At 36.0% G+C, this 19,319-nt stretch overlaps 3 non-coding genes and 2 pseudogenes across 3 annotated transcripts; all 5 read left to right on the top strand.

The window, feature by feature from the left end:
* Positions 1 to 4,753: 4,753 nt before the first annotated feature.
* On the top strand, positions 4,754 to 4,872 carry LOC113085610 (uncharacterized; annotated as a pseudogene).
* A 225-nt stretch (positions 4,873 to 5,097) lies between these two features.
* Positions 5,098 to 5,216, top strand: LOC113085607 (5S ribosomal RNA). The gene has a single exon (XR_003284332.1). It is a non-coding gene; the product is annotated as a 5S ribosomal RNA (ribosomal RNA).
* An 8,031-nt stretch (positions 5,217 to 13,247) lies between these two features.
* LOC113085609 (uncharacterized) lies at positions 13,248 to 13,366 on the top strand (annotated as a pseudogene).
* Positions 13,367 to 13,590: 224 nt separating this feature from the next.
* LOC113085606 (5S ribosomal RNA) lies at positions 13,591 to 13,709 on the top strand. The gene has a single exon (XR_003284331.1). It is a non-coding gene; the product is annotated as a 5S ribosomal RNA (ribosomal RNA).
* A 777-nt stretch (positions 13,710 to 14,486) lies between these two features.
* On the top strand, positions 14,487 to 14,605 carry LOC113085608 (5S ribosomal RNA). Its single transcript, XR_003284333.1, has one exon. It is a non-coding gene; the product is annotated as a 5S ribosomal RNA (ribosomal RNA).
* Positions 14,606 to 19,319: the final 4,714 nt, after the last annotated feature.

Raw genomic sequence — 19,319 nt, 5'->3', positions numbered from 1 at the left:
CGTGCACGCTCCCAATGGAGAAAAAGAAAAGAAAATATACTTTAATGTTTTAGCTGATGTAATGAAAAATGGGGGAAGGTGGTGATTGCAGGGGATTAACACTGTTTCTTTAGTAAAATGGATATGGCAAATGGGATGGTTTTTATAAATCGGATGGGGGTAGAAAAGAACTAAGGTCATTGATGGAAGAGAAAAATATGATTGATGTGTGGCGGGAAGAAATGGAAAAAAGAAGGAATTTTCAAGAAGACAAGTTGGTGGGAATTTTATGTGCCAAACCAGAATAGACTTTTTTTAAGTACCAGAAATCTTGAATGTTTCATTGATGGAATATTTTACAAAGAAACAACCTTAAGCGATCACAAATGGTTTTAATGACGATGGATTTTAAAAGACAAACAAAGGGACCTGGGTGTGGATTTTAAACACTGAGGTTTTAAAGAATGAAAGTTTTAAAAAAGAGATTGAAATGATATTAGATGGGAGGAAAAAAGACCTAATGTATATGGAAGACAAAAGGCAATGGTGGGAAAATGTTAAGGTATGATATTAAGAAATATTCTATGAACTACTGTAATTTATTACAAAAGGTTAAAAGAAACCAAGGAGAGAGAAATAAGGAGAACTCTAAAAGAGGAGTTTAAATAAAAACGAAGTAGATGTGCAAAAAGTAATTGAAATAGAAATACGTTGAGAAAAATAGAAGAGGAGAAATGCAAGGGGGCAATGTTGAGAAGCAAAGCAAAATATACGGTGGAAGGGGAAAATGTAACAGATTCTTTTTTAATCTTGAGAAAAGCAGGGGGAGAGCGGAAACAATTAAAGAACTTAAAAGTAGGAATGGAATGGTGGTCTCAGATACAGAGGGGATTTTAAAAGAAGTTAAATCATTTTATGAGGAACTTTTTAAGTCTGAGGGGGAGATGAGGAAAAAAGGAATATTTTGTTGCAACAGATAACAAGGAAAGTTGGCGAACAGGATAAAAAATATGTGAAAGGGAAATAGAAACTGAAGAGATCATACATGCCATAAATCATTTAAGAGTGAGGAAAAGCCCCGGGGTAGATGGTATTGGAAGTGAGTTTTACAAAGTTTTTAAAGAAAAAGTAAGCGTGATTTTAAATGAAATTTTTGAAGAAGTTTTTAAAAAAGAAAGAGTAAGCCCAAGAATGGGGCTAGGATTAATGAAAATAATATACAAGAAAAAAGGAGACAAAACTGAGCTGAAAAATTTTAGACCCATTACAATGCTAAACACTGATTTTAAAATTTTAGCCAAGGTCTTAGCAAACAGATTAAAAAATGTCATGCCAAATATAATAGAAACAAACCAGGCGTATGGAGTAAAGGCGAGAGATATAGCAGATGTTACTAGCATCATTAGAGATATAGCAGGGTATATAAAAGAAAAAGGCAAAAGTGCTTATGTTATTAGTATGGATTTTGAAAAGGCTTTTGACAGAGTTGAACATGGCTTTTTATTTGCAGTTTTGAAGGAATTTGGGTTTGGGAATAATTTTATTAAATGGATTTCGGTTTTATACAGGGATATTTTTACAAAAGTAAAATGCAATGGTTTTTTAACTCAACCTTTTAAAGTTTTAAGATCCATAAGACAGGGGTGTCCATTGTCGGCGCAGTTGTACTCATTGGTAGCAGAACCTTTAGGGCTTTTAATAAATAGAGAAAAAAGAATAAATGGAATACAAATGGAAGAGGGAGAAGAATTAAAGAAAATATTTCAATATGCTGATGACACGACAATTGTGGTTGAAAATGTAGAAAGTGATAAAAGAGTGATGGAGAAAACAAAACTGTATTGTGAGGGTTCGGGTGCAAAGATAAATGAAGAAAAAACTGTATACATGAAATATGGAAGGGCAGAGGTTCTTACAGGGGTCTGTAAGTTTACAGAGGTGCAAGAAATAAAGATTTTAGGAATAATTGTAGCAAAGAATGAAAAGGAGGCTACGGACAGTATGTGGGAAGAGACGGTGGGAGGGATGGAAAGAAGACTGATTTTCTGGAGAAGCAGGTTTTTAAGTTTAAAAGGGAAGATTTTAGTTGTAAACATGCTAATGTTATCTAGAATGTGGTATACATTACATGTGATGCCATTGCCAGACTGGGTTTTTAAGAGAATAAAGAAATGTGTTTTAGAATTTTTATGGGACAAAAAGCCTCCAAGAATTGCATATTTTACACTGATTGGGGAAACCGGGGGAGGGAGGGATGGGTTTGGTGGATGTAGAACAAAAAATGAAAAGCATGAGAGTAAAGGTGGTAAGAAAATATTTGGATGATACGAACAGAGCAGAGTGGAAGAGATTGATGGCTCTTTATTTAAATAAATGTGGGAATTTTAATTTGGGGGGAAAATGTTTTATGGATGAAGCTTAAGAATTGGATGATGGAGGGGATCCCACCATTTTACAAAGAGGTTTTAAGCGCTTGGAGGCTTTTTTTAACAGAGGTGGATTTTAATCCGGAGGGGAGAGAAATGATTTTAAATCAACCTCTGTTTTTAAATGGGAAAATAAAGATGCAAGAGTATGATATCTATTTTAAGAAGTGGTTGCAAGCAGGGTTTGTAAAGGTGAGGGATGTTTTATGGGAATTTAAAGAGGGATTTTTACCACTTCAAGTGATCATAGATGCAATGGATGAGGAGAAGGAGGACTTTAATGTAAATGTTTTAAAAAGACAATATGAACAAGTAAAAAAAGCAATACCAGGACAATGGCTGGAAGAAATTATTAAGGAGGGAGAAAAAGAAAAGAAAATGAGCGTGTTTCTAAAATGTAAAGACAATATGGTGAATTTTAATTTGGGTTCTGTTAAAATGTTTTATGGGTTTTTTATAAATAGAGTTTTTAAAAAACCTCTTGCCAATCAGTTATGGATAAGGCATTTTAATGAAATTGAAGAGGAAGATATATGGAAGAACATGACATGGAAATGGTTGGATGTGGATTTACAAAGTTTTGATTATTTTATTAGACAAAATGTGATTTTTACTGAAATGAGATTGTGTGCAATGCAGAAAGAAACTAATGCCCAATGCAGAGTTTGTAAAAAACAAGATGAAGGAATTTTACATTTGTTTTTATTCTGTGAGAAGTTGAGCCCATTTTTTAAGGAATTAAAGGAAATAATCAAAGACTTAAGAGATAATGAGGGGGACTGTAACTGGAATAGATTTTTTATGTTGGGAATGGCAGAGAATACAGCAAACAAGAAACTAATTAATTTGTTTTTAATTTTGGCCAAAAAGGCAATATGGAAAAGAAGGAATATAGTCAAAAACAGAGATTTTATTGCTAACCTATGGTTGATTTTTAAACAGTTGGTTGAAGATTATGTAAAAATGCTGTACAGTTATTTTAAACTGGAAAACAAGATGGGGGATTTTTATGGAATTTTTACGAAGGAGGTTACATATATTTTAAAACAAAAGCACTTTTATATGCCAAGAGAAGATTAAAGAATTTGATGAATTTGTGAATTTAGATGTTTTTGGTTTTTAGTGTTATGCATATTTTGGAAAAATGCTTTTGTGAAATGCTTTTGTTTTTATGAAAATTTCCCTGTAACAGCTTTAAAGTCTTGTACACAACTTGTATTTTGACTGTAAATAAAAAAAAAAAAAAAAAAAAAAAAAAGCTATGCCCGATCTCGTCTGCTCTCGGAAGCTAAGCAGGTTTGGGCCTGGTTAGTACTTGGATGGGAGACCGCCTGGGAATACCAGGTGCTGTAAGCTTTTTGGAAACTTTTCACTTAGTATATAATAATTTTGCCAAAAAATAGAGTCAATGCCCGATCTCTGAATATTAGCAGGTTTGGGCCTGGTTAGTACATGGATGGGAGACTGCCTGGGAATACCAGGTGCTTTAAACTTTTTGGAAAATTTCACGATTTATATAATAATCTTGCAAAAAAAAAAAAAAAAAAAAAAAGAGTCAATGCCCGATCTCTGAATCTTAGCTAAAAAAAAAAAAAAAAAAAGCTATGCCCAATCTCGTCTGATCCTGGAAGCTAAGCAGGTTTGGGCCTGGTTAGTACTTGGATGGGAGACCGCCTGGGAATACCAGGTGCTGTAAGCATTTTGGAAATTTTTGACTTAGTATGTAATAATTTTGCCAAAAAATAGAGTCAATGCCCGATCTCTGAATATAAGCAGGTTTGGGCCAGGTTAGTACATGGATGGGAGACTGCCTGGGAATATCAGGTGCTTTAAATTTTTGGATATTTTTCACAAATTATATAATAATCCTGCAAAAAAAGAAAAAAGAGTCAATGCCGATCTCTGAATTTTAGCAGGTTTAGGTCTATTTAGTACTTGGATGAGAGACCGCCAAGGAATACCAGGTGCTTTAAATTTTTGGATATTTTTCACGAATTATATAATAATCTTGCAAAAAAAAAAAAAAAAAAAAAAAAAGAGACAATGCCCAATCTCTTTATCTTAGCAGGTTAATGTATGGTTAGTACTTGGTTGAAAGACCGCCTAGGAATACCAGGTGCTTAAAGCTTTTGGAATTTTTTCACTTAGTATATAATAAATTTGGCAAAAAACAGAGTCAATGCCCGATCTCTAAATTTTAGCAGGTTTAGGTCTGGTTAGTACTTGGATGAGAGACCGCCTAGGAATACTAGGTGCTTTAAGTTTTTGGGTTTTCTTTCCTACTTATATAATGTACTGGCGAGTAGATTGGCTGATCTTTAAATAGCATTCTCTTTGCAGCAGTCTTCGCTTACGCACATTCCAGCTTGGCTATTCCTGATCTCGTCTGATCTCGGAAGCTAAGCAGGTTTGGGCCTGGTTAGTACTTGGATGGGAGACCGCCTGGGAATACCAGGTGCTTTAAATTTTTTGATATTTTTCACGAATTATATAATAATCTTGCAAAAAAAGAAAAAAGAGTCAATGCCCGATCTCTGAATTTTAGCAGGTTTAGGTCTAGTTAGTACTTGGATGAGAGACCGCCAAGGAATAGCAGGTGCTTTAAGCTTTTGGGTTTTCTTTCCTACTTATATAATGTACTGGCGAGTAGATTGGCTGATCTTTAAATAGCCTTCTCTTTGCAGCAGTCTTCGCTTACGGCCATACCAGCCTGGCTATGCCCGATCTCGTCTGATCTCGGAAGTTAAGCAGGTTTGGGCCTGGTTAGTACTTGGATGGGAGACCGCCTGGGAATACCAGGTACTGTAAGCTTTTTGGAAATTTTTCACTTAGTATATAATAATTTTGCTAAAAAATAGAGTCAATGCCCGATCTCTGAATATAAGCAGGTTTGGGCCAGGTTAGTACATGGATGGGAGACTGCCTGGGAATACCAGGTGCTTTAAATTTTTGGATATTTTTCACTAATTATATAATAATCTTGCAAAAAAAAAAAAAAAAAAAAGTGTCAATGCCCGATCTCTGAATCTTAGCAGGTTAAGGTCTGGTTAGTACTTGAATGAGAGACCGCCAAGGAATACCAGGTGCTTTAAGCTTTTGGAATTTCTTCACTTAGTATATAATAAATTTGGCAAAAAATAGAGTCAATGCCCGATCTCTGAATATAAGCAGGTTTGGGCCAGGTTAGTACATGGATGGGAGACTGCCTGGGAATACCAGGTGCTTTAAATTTTTGGAATTTTTTCACTTAGTATATAATAAATTTGGCAAAAAATAGAGTCAATGCCCGATCTCTGAATATAAGCAGGTTTGGGCCAGGTTAGTACATGGATGGGAGACTGCCTGGGAATACCAGGTGCTTTAAATTTTTGGATATTTTTCACGAATTATATAATAATCTTGCAAAAAAAGAAAAAAGAGTCAATGCCCGATCTCTGAATTTTAGCAGGTTTAGGTCTAGTTAGTACTTGGATGAGAGACCGCCAAGGAATAGCAGGTGCTTTAAGCTTTTGGGTTTTCTTTCCTACTTATATAATGTACTGGCGAGTAGATTGGCTGATCTTTAAATAGCCTTCTCTTTGCAATAGGTCAAGCCGTTTGAATAAGCAGGTTTGGGCAGGTAGACATGGATGGGAGACTGCCTGGGAAATACCAGGTGCTTTAAATTTGTGGATATTTTTTCACGAATTATATAATAATCTTGCAAAAAAAAAAAAAAAAAAAGAGACAATGCCCAATCTCTGAATCTTAGCAGGTTTAGGTATGGTTAGTACTTGGTTGAAAGACCGCCTAGGAAACCAGGTGCTTAAAAGCTTTTGGAATTTTTCACTTAGTATGTAATAATTTTGCCAAAAAATAGAGTCAATGCCCGATCTCTGAATATAAGCAGGTTTGGGACAGGTTAGTACATGGATGGGAGACTGCCTGGGAATACCAGGTGCTTTAAATTTTTGGATATTTTTCACAAATTATATAATAATCCTGCAAAAAAAGAAAAAAGAGTCAATGCCCGATCTCTGAATTTTAGCAGGTTTAGGTCTATTTAGTACTTGGATGAGAGACCGCCAAGGAATACCAGGTGCTTAAAGCTTTTGGAATTTTTTTACTTAGTATATAATAAATTTGGCAAAAAATAGAGTCAATGCCCGATCTCTAAATTTTAGCAGGTTTAGGTCTGGTTAGTTCTTGGATGAGAGACCGCCTAGGAATACTAGGTGCTTTAAGCTTTTGGGTTTTCTTTCCTACTTATATAATGTACTGGCGAGTAGATTGGCTGATCTTTAAATAGCATTCTCTTTGCAGCAGTCTTCGCTTACGGCCATACCAACCTGAGGGCGCTAGAGAGCTAGTGAGAAACAGGAAGTGTGTTGGCTATAGGGAGGTGAGAAAGGCTCACCCAAACTTTTGTGTTGTTTTTTTGCGTTGTTTTTGTTCAAGATAATTATTTTTGTTTCTAGTTTTTTGTGTTATTTTTGTTATTTGTCCTCCCAACAGCTTTGCTGTTTGGGAGGGATCGTTTTAGTTTTGTGTTTTTTGTTGAAATGGATGGATTAACGGCTACAGACATGGATTTGGCAAAACAGACAAGGCAGCTAACTGAAAATGGACTGGATCAAAGACAACGAGAAAAGGATTACCCAGAAAGGCGAATGAAACGGATCTATACCAAGGAAGCAACGGTAGTGATTGATTTGACGGAGGTACAAGATGGGAGAGCAGAGGACATTATAGAAGCATTGAAAGACAAGATCGAAGTGACTAGCATACTAGCGGTAAGACCAAAAATGATGAAACAATATGAAATTACATTGGAAAAAGAGGAAGATATTGAGAAACTGGAAGAAGGATTGATGATTAAAGGAAAGACTTGTGAAATTAAAAAGTTGAACAATAAGGATTTTGCTGTATCTTTCATGCATCTGCCTGCTTACTTGGAGGATGACGATATTTTAAAGAAGCTGGAGGGATGGGGGGTGACTCCTATCTCACAGATCAAAAGGAGATTCTACCCGGGCACCCGCATTGAGGATGGAACGAGATTCCTGAGAGTACGGTTTCCAAAAGAGGTGGCTTCCCTGCCCTACAGCACGAGAATGGAGACGGAAGAAGGACCTCAGTATTTCAGGGTGATACATAGCCAGCAGGTGAGAACCTGTAGGTTATGTATGAGCCCTGAACACATGATGAAGGACTGTCCTGACTTCAAATGCTATAAGTGCTCGGAAAGGGGACATTTCGCGAGGGATTGTAATGCGGTGAGGTGCCCGGACTGCAGGCTTGTGTTAAACAAGTGCGAGTGCTGGTTCGGAGAACAACATCAGGAGGAAGAGCAGGGGTGTGGGCAGATGCATGAGGAAGCCGGTGAAGAGGAGCTACACGAAAACACGGAAGGAACACCAAGAGAGGATACCACAAGCACGGACGTTGAAGAGGAAAGTGAAAGGACTGGATCAACGCAGTGCAGTGAGGAAACGGGGTCACTGATGGAAATAACTGATACTTTACAGATTCAACTGGAAAAGACAGAGGATCAGGAGTGGGTCAGCGAGGATGGGAGAATGGACAAAGACAGTGAATGCATCGACGATGCCGGCACTACAGGAATCAATAAAAGAAGAAGACAAACTAAGGTAACACCAAATTTAGAGAAAGCCAAAAGAAAAGTATTAAAACAAGGATGTGAGGAAAAACAAGACAGTGGGGAAATGGTAAAGGAAGGAGAGTGAATGAACTGACAAAATGGGGATGTTATGGCTTTTATTTTATTTTATGGTGCTGAAAATTGTGACTTTTAATGCTAGAGGATTAATGAATGTTTATAAATTTGAAAAGGTGAAGGAATTGTGTCGAAATGAAGATGTGATTTTATTGCAAGAGACAAACTGGAAAGAGAATGTTATGGAGGATATTAGAAAAAGATGGGAAGGGGAATTACTTGTTAACAATGAAGAGGAAAAAATGGGAGGAGGAGTGGCGGTTTTAATAAGAAAAGACAGAGGTATAAAGACAAAACTTATATATAATGATAAAAAAGGAAAATGTATGGTGGTAGAAATCGAAATGGAAGAAGACAAATTTGTTTTAGTGAACGTGCACGCTCCCAATGGAGAAAAAGAAAAGAAAATATACTTTAATGTTTTAGCTGATGTAATTGAAAAATGGGGGAAGGTGGTGATTGCAGGGGATTTTAACACTGTTTTTAGTAAAATGGATATGGCAAATGGGATGGTTTTTAAATCGGATGGGGGTAGAAAAGAACTAAGGTCATTGATGGAAGAGAAAAATATGATTGATGTGTGGCGGGAAAGAAATGGAAAAAAGAAGGAATTTTCAAGAAGACAGTTGGTGGGGAATTTTATGTGCCAAACCAGAATAGACTATTTTTTAAGTACCAGAAATCTTGAATGTTTCATTGATGGAATATTTTACAAAGAAACAACCTTAAGCGATCACAAAATGGTTTTAATGACGATGGATTTTAAAAGACAAACAAAGGGACCTGGGGTGTGGATTTTAAACACTGAGGTTTTAAAGAATGAAAGTTTTAAAAAAGAGATTGAAATGATATTAGATGGGAGGAAAAAAGACCTAATGTATATGGAAGACAAAAGGCAATGGTGGGAAAATGTTAAGTATGATATTAAGAAATATTCTATGAACTACTGTAATTTATTACAAAAGGTTAAAAGAACCAAGGAGAGAGAAATAAGGAGAACTCTAAAAGAGGAGTTAAATAAAAACGAAGTAGATGTGCAAAAAGTAATTGAAATAGAAAATACGTTGAGAAAAATAGAAGAGGAGAAATGCAAGGGGGCAATGTTGAGAAGCAAAGCAAAATATACGGTGGAAGGGGAAAAATGTAACAGATTCTTTTTTAATCTTGAGAAAAGCAGGGGGAGAGCGGAAACAATTAAAGAACTTAAAAGTAGGAATGGAATGGTGGTCTCAGATACAGAGGGGATTTTAAAAGAAGTTAAATCATTTTATGAGGAACTTTTTAAGTCTGAGGGGGGAGATGAGGAAAAAAGGAATATTTTGTTGCAACAGATAACAAGGAAAGTTGGCGAACAGGATAAAAAAATATGTGAAAGGGAAATAGAAACTGAAGAGATCATACATGCCATAAATCATTTAAGAGTGAGGAAAAGCCCCGGGGTAGATGGTATTGGAAGTGAGTTTTACAAAGTTTTTAAAGAAAAAGTAAGCGTGATTTTAAATGAAATTTTTGAAGAAGTTTTTAAAAAAGAAAGAGTAAGCCCAAGAATGGGGCTAGGATTAATGAAAATAATATACAAGAAAAAAGGAGACAAAACTGAGCTGAAAAATTTTAGACCCATTACAATGCTAAACACTGATTTTAAAATTTTAGCCAAGGTCTTAGCAAACAGATTAAAAAATGTCATGCCAAATATAATAGAAACAAACCAGGCGTATGGAGTAAAGGCGAGAGATATAGCAGATGTTACTAGCATCATTAGAGATATAGCAGGGTATATAAAAGAAAAAGGCAAAAGTGCTTATGTTATTAGTATGGATTTTGAAAAGGCTTTTGACAGAGTTGAACATGGCTTTTTATTTGCAGTTTTAAAGGAATTTGGGTTTGGGAATAATTTTATTAAATGGATTTCGGTTTTATACAGGGATATTTTTACAAAAGTAAAATGCAATGGTTTTTTAACTCAACCTTTTAAAGTTTTAAGATCCATAAGACAGGGGTGTCCATTGTCGGCGCAGTTGTACTCATTGGTAGCAGAACCTTTAGGGCTTTTAATAAATAGAGAAAAAAGAATAAATGGAATACAAATGGAAGAGGGAGAAGAATTAAAGAAAATATTTCAATATGCTGATGACACGACAATTGTGGTTGAAAATGTAGAAAGTGTTAAAAGAGTGATGGAGAAAACAAAACTGTATTGTGAGGGTTCGGGTGCAAAGATAAATGAAGAAAAAACTGTATACATGAAATATGGAAGGGCAGAGGTTCTTACAGGGGTCTGTAAGTTTACAGAGGTGCAAGAAATAAAGATTTTAGGAATAATTGTAGCAAAGAATGAAAAGGAGGCTACGGACAGTATGTGGGAAGAGACGGTGGGAGGGATGGAAAGAAGACTGATTTTCTGGAGAAGCAGGTTTTTAAGTTTAAAAGGGAAGATTTTAGTTGTAAACATGCTAATGTTATCTAGAATGTGGTATACATTACATGTGATGCCATTGCCAGACTGGGTTTTTAAGAGAATAAAGAAATGTGTTTTAGAATTTTTATGGGACAAAAAGCCTCCAAGAATTGCATATTTTACACTGATTGGGAAACCGGGGGAGGGAGGGATGGGTTTGGTGGATGTAGAACAAAAAATGAAAAGCATGAGAGTAAAGGTGGTAAGAAAATATTTGGATGATACGAACAGAGCAGAGTGGAAGAGATTGATGGCTCTTTATTTAAATAAATGTGGGAATTTTAATTTGGGGGAAAATGTTTTATGGATGAAGCTTAAGAATTGGATGATGGAGGGGATCCCACCATTTTACAAAGAGGTTTTAAGCGCTTGGAGGCTTTTTTTAACAGAGGTGGATTTTAATCCGGAGGGGAGAGAAATGATTTTAAATCAACCTCTGTTTTTAAATGGGAAAATAAAGATGCAAGAGTATGATATCTATTTTAAGAAGTGGTTGCAAGCAGGGTTTGTAAAGGTGAGGGATGTTTTATGGGAATTTAAAGAGGGATTTTTACCACTTCAAGTGATCATAGATGCAATGGATGAGGAGAAGGAGGACTTTAATGTAAATGTTTTAAAAAGACAATATGAACAAGTAAAAAAAGCAATACCAGGACAATGGCTGGAAGAAATTATTAAGGAGGGAGAAAAAGAAAAGAAAATGAGCGTGTTTCTAAAATGTAAAGACAATATGGTGAATTTTAATTTGGGTTCTGTTAAAATGTTTTATGGGTTTTTTATAAATAGAGTTTTTAAAAAACCTCTTGCCAATCAGTTATGGATAAGGCATTTTAATGAAATTGAAGAGGAAGATATATGGAAGAACATGACATGGAAATGGTTGGATGTGGATTTACAAAGTTTTGATTATTTTATTAGACAAAATGTGATTTTTACTGAAATGAGATTGTGTGCAATGCAGAAAGAAACTAATGCCCAATGCAGAGTTTGTAAAAAACAAGATGAAGGAATTTTACATTTGTTTTTATTCTGTGAGAAGTTGAGCCCATTTTTTAAGGAATTAAAGGAAATAATCAAAGACTTAAGAGATAATGAGGGGGACTGTAACTGGAATAGATTTTTTATGTTGGGAATGGCAGAGAATACAGCAAACAAGAAACTAATTAATTTGTTTTTAATTTTGGCCAAAAAGGCAATATGGAAAAGAAGGAATATAGTCAAAAACAGAGATTTTATTGCTAACCTATGGTTGATTTTTAAACAGTTGGTTGAAGATTATGTAAAAATGCTGTACAGTTATTTTAAACTGGAAAACAAGATGGGGGATTTTTATGGAATTTTTACGAAGGAGGTTACATATATTTTAAAACAAAAGCACTTTTATATGCCAAGAGAAGATTAAAGAATTTGATGAATTTGTGAATTTAGATGTTTTTGGTTTTTAGTGTTATGCATATTTTGGAAAAATGCTTTTGTGAAATGCTTTTGTTTTTATGAAAATTTCCCTGTAACAGCTTTAAAGTCTTGTACACAACTTGTATTTTGACTGTAAATAAAAAAAAAAAAAAAAAAAAAAAAAAGCTATGCCCGATCTCGTCTGCTCTCGGAAGCTAAGCAGGTTTGGGCCTGGTTAGTACTTGGATGGGAGACCGCCTGGGAATACCAGGTGCTGTAAGCTTTTTGGAAACTTTTCACTTAGTATATAATAATTTTGCCAAAAAATAGAGTCAATGCCCGATCTCTGAATATTAGCAGGTTTGGGCCTGGTTAGTACATGGATGGGAGACTGCCTGGGAATACCAGGTGCTTTAAACTTTTTGGAAAATTTCACGATTTATATAATAATCTTGCAAAAAAAAAAAAAAAAAAAAAAAGAGTCAATGCCCGATCTCTGAATCTTAGCTAAAAAAAAAAAAAAAAAAGCTATGCCCAATCTCGTCTGATCCTGGAAGCTAAGCAGGTTTGGGCCTGGTTAGTACTTGGATGGGAGACCGCCTGGGAATACCAGGTGCTGTAAGCATTTTGGAAATTTTTGACTTAGTATGTAATAATTTTGCCAAAAAATAGAGTCAATGCCCGATCTCTGAATATAAGCAGGTTTGGGCCAGGTTAGTACATGGATGGGAGACTGCCTGGGAATATCAGGTGCTTTAAATTTTTGGATATTTTTCACAAATTATATAATAATCCTGCAAAAAAAAGAAAAAGAGTCAATGCCGATCTCTGAATTTTAGCAGGTTTAGGTCTATTTAGTACTTGGATGAGAGACCGCCAAGGAATACCAGGTGCTTTAAATTTTTGGATATTTTTCACGAATTATATAATAATCTTGCAAAAAAAAAAAAAAAAAAAAAAAAGAGACAATGCCCAATCTCTTTATCTTAGCAGGTTAATGTATGGTTAGTACTTGGTTGAAAGACCGCCTAGGAATACCAGGTGCTTAAAGCTTTTGGAATTTTTTCACTTAGTATATAATAAATTTGGCAAAAAACAGAGTCAATGCCCGATCTCTAAATTTTAGCAGGTTTAGGTCTGGTTAGTACTTGGATGAGAGACCGCCTAGGAATACTAGGTGCTTTAAGTTTTTGGGTTTTCTTTCCTACTTATATAATGTACTGGCGAGTAGATTGGCTGATCTTTAAATAGCATTCTCTTTGCAGCAGTCTTCGCTTACGCACATTCCAGCTTGGCTATTCCTGATCTCGTCTGATCTCGGAAGCTAAGCAGGTTTGGGCCTGGTTAGTACTTGGATGGGAGACCGCCTGGGAATACCAGGTGCTTTAAATTTTTTGATATTTTTCACGAATTATATAATAATCTTGCAAAAAAGAAAAAAGAGTCAATGCCCGATCTCTGAATTTTAGCAGGTTTAGGTCTAGTTAGTACTTGGATGAGAGACCGCCAAGGAATAGCAGGTGCTTTAAGCTTTTGGGTTTTCTTTCCTACTTATATAATGTACTGGCGAGTAGATTGGCTGATCTTTAAATAGCCTTCTCTTTGCAGCAGTCTTCGCTTACGGCCATACCAGCCTGGCTATGCCCGATCTCGTCTGATCTCGGAAGTTAAGCAGGTTTGGGCCTGGTTAGTACTTGGATGGGAGACCGCCTGGGAATACCAGGTACTGTAAGCTTTTTGGAAATTTTTCACTTAGTATATAATAATTTTGCTAAAAAATAGAGTCAATGCCCGATCTCTGAATATAAGCAGGTTTGGGCCAGGTTAGTACATGGATGGGAGACTGCCTGGGAATACCAGGTGCTTTAAATTTTTGGATATTTTTCACTAATTATATAATAATCTTGCAAAAAAAAAAAAAAAAAGTGTCAATGCCCGATCTCTGAATCTTAGCAGGTTAAGGTCTGGTTAGTACTTGAATGAGAGACCGCCAAGGAATACCAGGTGCTTTAAGCTTTTGGAATTTCTTCACTTAGTATATAATAAATTTGGCAAAAAATAGAGTCAATGCCCGATCTCTGAATATAAGCAGGTTTGGGCCAGGTTAGTACATGGATGGGAGACTGCCTGGAATACCAGGTGCTTTAAATTTTTGGAATTTTTTCACTTAGTATATAATAAATTTGGCAAAAAATAGAGTCAATGCCCGATCTCTGAATATAAGCAGGTTTGGGCCAGGTTAGTACATGGATGGGAGACTGCCTGGGAATACCAGGTGCTTTAAATTTTTGGATATTTTTCACGAATTATATAATAATCTTGCAAAAAAAGAAAAAAGAGTCAATGCCCGATCTCTGAATTTTAGCAGGTTTAGGTCTAGTTAGTACTTGGATGAGAGACCGCCAAGGAATAGCAGGTGCTTTAAGCTTTTGGGTTTTCTTTCCTACTTATATAATGTACTGGCGAGTAGATTGGCTGATCTTTAAATAGCCTTCTCTTTGCAGCAGTCTTCACTTATGGCCATACCAGCCTGGCTATGCCCGATCTCGTCTGATCTCAGAAGTTAAGCAGGTTTGGGCCTGGTTAGTACTTGGATGGGAGACCGCCTGGGAATACCAGGTACTGTAAGCTTTTTGGAAATTTTTCACTTAGTATATAATAATTTTGCTAAAAAATAGAGTCAATGCCCGATCTCTGAATATAAGCAGGTTTGGGCCAGGTTAGTACATGGATGGGAGACTGCCTGGGAATACCAGGTGCTTTAAATTTGTGGATATTTTTCACGAATTATATAATAATCTTGCAAAAAAAAAAAAAAAAAAGAGACAATGCCCAATCTCTGAATCTTAGCAGGTTTAGGTATGGTTAGTACTTGGTTGAAAGACCGCCTAGGAATACCAGGTGCTTAAAGCTTTTGGAATTTTTTCACTTAGTATGTAATAATTTTGCCAAAAAATAGAGTCAATGCCCGATCTCTGAATATAAGCAGGTTTGGGACAGGTTAGTACATGGATGGGAGACTGCCTGGGAATACCAGGTGCTTTAAATTTTTGGATATTTTTCACAAATTATATAATAATCCTGCAAAAAAAGAAAAAAGAGTCAATGCCCGATCTCTGAATTTTAGCAGGTTTAGGTCTATTTAGTACTTGGATGAGAGACCGCCAAGGAATACCAGGTGCTTAAAGCTTTTGGAATTTTTTTACTTAGTATATAATAAATTTGGCAAAAAATAGAGTCAATGCCCGATCTCTAAATTTTAGCAGGTTTAGGTCTGGTTAGTTCTTGGATGAGAGACCGCCTAGGAATACTAGGTGCTTTAAGCTTTTGGGTTTTCTTTCCTACTTATATAATGTACTGGCGAGTAGATTGGTTGATCTTTAAATAGCATTCTCTTTGCAGCAGTCTTCGCTTACGGCCATACCAAACCTGAGGGCGCTAGAGAGCTAGTGAGAAACAGGAAGTGTGTTGGCTATAGGGAGGTGAGAAAGGCTCACCCAAACTTTTGTGTTGTTTTTTTTGCGTTGTTTTTGTTCAAGATAATTATTTTTGTTTCTAGTTTTTTGTGTTATTTTTGTTATTTGTCCTCCCAACAGCTTTGCTGTTTGGGAGGGATCGTTTTAGTTTTGTGTTTTTTGTTGAAATGGATGGATTAACGGCTACAGACATGGATTTGGCAAAACAGACAAGGCAGCTAACTGAAAATGGACTGGATCAAAGACAACGAGAAAAGGATTACCCAGAAAGGCGAATGAAACGGATCTATACCAAGGAAGCAACGGTAGTGATTGATTTGACGGAGGTACAAGATGGGAGAGCAGAGGACATTATAGAAGCATTGAAAGACAAGATCGAAGTGACTAGCATACTAGCGGTAAGACCAAAAATGATGAAACAATATGAAATTACATTGGAAAAAGAGGAAGATATTGAGAAACTGGAAGAAGGATTGATGATTAAAGGAAAGACTTGTGAAATTAAAAAGTTGAACAATAAGGATTTTGCTGTATCTTTCATGCATCTGCCTGCTTACTTGGAGGATGACGATATTTTAAAGAAGCTGGAGGGATGGGGGGTGACTCCTATCTCACAGATCAAAAGGAGATTCTACCCGGGCACCCGCATTGAGGATGGAACGAGATTCCTGAGAGTACGGTTTCCAAAAGAGGTGGCTTCCCTGCCCTACAGCACGAGAATGGAGACGGAAGAAGGACCTCAGTATTTCAGGGTGATACATAGCCAGCAGGTGAGAACCTGTAGGTTATGTATGAGCCCTGAACACATGATGAAGGACTGTCCTGACTTCAAATGCTATAAGTGCTCGGAAAGGGGACATTTCGCGAGGGATTGTAATGCGGTGAGGTGCCCGGACTGCAGGCTTGTGTTAAACAAGTGCGAGTGCTGGTTCGGAGAACAACATCAGGAGGAAGAGCAGGGGTGTGGGCAGATGCATGAGGAAGCCGGTGAAGAGGAGCTACACGAAAACACGGAAGGAACACCAAGAGAGGATACCACAAGCACGGACGTTGAAGAGGAAAGTGAAAGGACTGGATCAACGCAGTGCAGTGAGGAAACGGGGTCACTGATGGAAATAACTGATACTTTACAGATTCAACTGGAAAAGACAGAGGATCAGGAGTGGGTCAGCGAGGATGGGAGAATGGACAAAGACAGTGAATGCATCGACGATGCCGGCACTACAGGAATCAATAAAAGAAGAAGACAAACTAAGGTAACACCAAATTTAGAGAAAGCCAAAAGAAAAGTATTAAAACAAGGATGTGAGGAAAAACAAGACAGTGGGGAAATGGTAAAGGAAGGAGAGTGAATGAACTGACAAAATGGGGATGTTATGGCTTTTATTTTATTTTATGGTGCTGAAAATTGTGACTTTTAATGCTAGAGGATTAATGAATGTTTATAAATTTGAAAAGGTGAAGGAATTGTGTCGAAATGAAGATGTGATTTTATTGCAAGAGACAAACTGGAAAGAGAATGTTATGGAGGATATTAGAAAAAGATGGGAAGGGGAATTACTTGTTAACAATGAAGAGGAAAAAATGGGAGGAGGAGTGGCGGTTTTAATAAGAAAAGACAGAGGTATAAAGACAAAACTTATATATAATGATAAAAAAGGAAAATGTATGGTGGTAGAAATCGAAAATGGAAGAAGACAAATTTGTTTTAGTGGAACGTGCACGCTCCCAATGGAGAAAAAGAAAAGAAAATATACTTTAATGTTTTAGCTGATGTAATTGAAAAATGGGGGAAGGTGGTGATTGCAGGGGATTTTAACACTGTTTTTAGTAAAATGGATATGGCAAATGGGATGGTTTTTAAATCGGATGGGGGTAGAAAAGAACTAAGGTCATTGATGGAAGAGAAAAATATGATTGATGTGTGGCGGGAAAGAAATGGAAAAAAGAAGGAATTTTCAAGAAGACAGTTGGTGGGGAATTTTATGTGCCAAACCAGAATAGACTATTTTTTAAGTACCAGAAAATCTTGAATGTTTCATTGATGGAATATTTTACAAAAGAAACAACCTTAAGCGATCACAAAATGGTTTTAATGACGATGGATTTTAAAAGACAAACAAAGGGACCTGGGGTGTGGATTTGTTAAACACTGAGGTTTTAAAGAATGAAAGTTTTAAAAAAGAGATTGAAAATGATATTAGATGGGAGGAAAAAAGACCTAATGTATATGGAAGACAAAAGGCAATGGTGGGAAAATGTTAAGTATTATATAAGAAATATTCTATGAACTACTGTAATTTATTACAAAAGGTTAAAAGAACCAAGGAGAGAGAATAAGGAGAACTCTAAAAGAGGAGTTAAATAAAAACGAAGTAGATGTGCAAAAAGTAATTGAAATAGAAAATACGTTGAGAAAAATAGAAGAGGAGAAATGCAAGGGGCAATGTTGAGAAGCAAAGCAAAATATACGGTGGAAGGGGAAAATGTAACAGATTCTTTTTTAATCTTGAGAAAAGCAGGGGGAGAGCGGAAACAATTAAAGAACTTAAAAGAGTATGGAATGGTGGTGGTCTCAGATACAGAGGGGATTTTAAAAGAAGTTAAATCATTTTATGAGGAACTTTTTAAGTCTGAGGGGGAGATGAGGAAAAAAGGAATATTTTGTTGCAACAGATAACAAGGAAAGTTGGCGAACAGGATAAAAAAATATGTGAAAGGAAATAGAAACTGAAGAGATCATACATGCCATAAATCATTTAAGAGTGAGGAAAAGCCCCGGGGTAGATGGTATTGGAAGTGAGTTTTACAAAGTTTTTAAAGAAAAAGTAAGCGTGATTTTAAATGAAATTTTTGAAGAAGTTTTTTAAAAAAGAAAGAGTAAGCCCAAGAATGGGCTAGGATTAATGAAAATAATATACAAGAAAAAAGGAGACAAACTGAGCTGAAAATTTTTAGACCCATTACAATGCTAAACACTGATTTTAAAATTTTAGCCAAGGTCTTAGCAAACAGATTAAAAAAATGTCATGCCAAATATAATAGAAACAAACCAGGCGTATGGAGTAAAGGCGAGAGATATAGCAGATGTTACTAGCATCATTAGAGATATAGCAGGGTATATAAAAGAAAAGGCAAAAGTGCTTATGTTATTAGTATGGATTTTGAAAAGGCTTTTGACAGAGTTGAACATGGCTTTTTATTTGCAGTTTTAAAGGAATTTGGGTTTGGGAATAATTTTATTAAATGGATTTCGGTTTTATACAGGGATATTTTTACAAAAGTAAAATGCAATGGTTTTTTAACTCAACCTTTTTAAAGTTTTAAGATCCATAAGACAGGGGTGTCCATTGTCGGCGCAGTTGTACTCATTGGTAGCAGAACCTTTAGGGCTTTTAATAAATAGAGAAAAAAGAATAAATGGAATACAAATGGAAGAGGGAGAAGAATTAAAGAAAATATTTCAATATGCTGATGACACGACAATTGTGGTTGAAAATGTAGAAAGTGTTAAAAGAGTGATGGAGAAAACAAAACTGTATTGTGAGGGTTCGGGTGCAAAGATAAATGAAGAAAAAACTGTATACATGAAATATGGAAGGGCAGAGGTTCTTACAGGGGTCTGTAAGTTTACAGAGGTGCAAGAAATAAAGATTTTAGGAATAATTGTAGCAAAGAATGAAAAGGAGGCTACGGACAGTATGTGGGAAGAGACGGTGGGAGGGATGGAAAGAAGACTGATTTTTCTGGAGAAGCAGGTTTTTAAGTTAAAAGGGAAGATTTTAGTTGTAAACATGCTATGTTATCTAGAATGTGGTAATACATTACATGTGATGCCATTGCCAGACTGGGTTTTTAAGAGAATAAGA

Source organism: Carassius auratus, unplaced genomic scaffold, assembly GCF_003368295.1.
Source record: "Carassius auratus strain Wakin unplaced genomic scaffold, ASM336829v1 scaf_tig00042005, whole genome shotgun sequence".
Classification (NCBI taxonomy): Eukaryota; Metazoa; Chordata; class Actinopteri; order Cypriniformes; family Cyprinidae; genus Carassius; species Carassius auratus.
Note: the sequence above shows the minus strand (reverse complement) of the source record. Positions and strands in the feature narration are given on the sequence as shown.